The following is a 1290-nucleotide window of genomic DNA, read 5'->3' as shown; positions in this document are numbered from 1 at the left end:
TCAGCCTCTGGGGAGCCAACTCCTGGAGCCTCCATGGGTAAATCAGGGCTATGAGGCATCATGCTATGCAATTTTTGTATAGGTGGGGCAAAAGTTTTCTTTGGTTCCTTTCCACATTCTTTCTTCTGTGGTGCTGCCATCATTCAGCTCAGAAATGACACGTGCTTTGCTTGTTGCAGCGATTCTGCAAACACCAACCTCGATCTACTTTTCCCGCCACTAGGAGAAGGCACCAATGATATATTTTCACCACACTCCTAGCCTTAAAATTGGTCCTTCATCACAGTTTAAAGAGTTCAAAAACCCAACAACCCTACTCAACAAGTGCCTGTTCTGGTTCTCTGAGGGGTGAGCGCATACATCTATAAAACATAGTTCCTAAGCCAGGCATGGTACCATGCCCAGTCTTAATCTCCATCTCAGAGTGCCCCAGGAATGGGGCTGGCACGACACACCAGGGATTGAACCCCTGGGCCCTGCATCTGCCTAAGCAGGTGCTTTAAGCTGCTGAGCTAGCTATCTGGCCAGTCCTCTATGTGGAATTTTTTGATACTTAACATGTATGTGCTGTACAAAGATTTAACAGAGAAATAACCTGAGATTATGGCTAGCTTTGTTTAATGTCTTAAGAAATTTTCATGAAAAATTCAAGCATAATTACTGAGGTCACATGAATTAGGTTCATGTTGTAGTAGAAGAATTTTAAAACTATAGCATTATAATTGGGCCTTCAGACTCAGCTGGCCCTGACAAAACTACCCAGCTGCAACTCAGAGATAATTTGATTCAGCTCTATCTGACCAGCTGCACAATGGCCCACACATGTATTGTGTATTGCCAAACTGTTTCAAGGACTAGTGAACCAAGACAGGCTATCCCTGTCAAGGTCACACTAAATCTTAACCTGCTTGCCCAGACCCTGACTTCACCTAGATTTGCCTGCCTCATGATGAATGACCCCCTCTAATTAAATCTGCCCTGGACCCATTTATCTGCCTGACAACATGTGACCAAATATATGTAACCAATTACAGACTAACCTGTTATCAACTCTGTATTTTCCTGCTTATAAAGTGTAATTAAGTTGCTATTTTACTCTAAACCAGGGCTGATGATTTGGATCTACCAGCCCACTCATGTTAAAATCTGCCTTCCAAACTCCGTGGTGGTAGATTATAAGTTTTATGAATGGAAAATAAAGTAAAACGTATATGGAAAAAACCAAGAAATTAGACCAGGTAAAGCAGTTTTAGAAAAATCACTCATTTTAAGATGCACCACAGACTACAG

Source organism: Octodon degus, unplaced genomic scaffold, assembly GCF_000260255.1.
Source record: "Octodon degus isolate 3935 unplaced genomic scaffold, OctDeg1.0 scaffold00045, whole genome shotgun sequence".
In the NCBI taxonomy this organism is placed as follows: Eukaryota; Metazoa; Chordata; class Mammalia; order Rodentia; family Octodontidae; genus Octodon; species Octodon degus.
The sequence above is the reverse complement of the archived record's forward strand: the minus strand, read 5'-3'. Positions refer to the sequence as shown.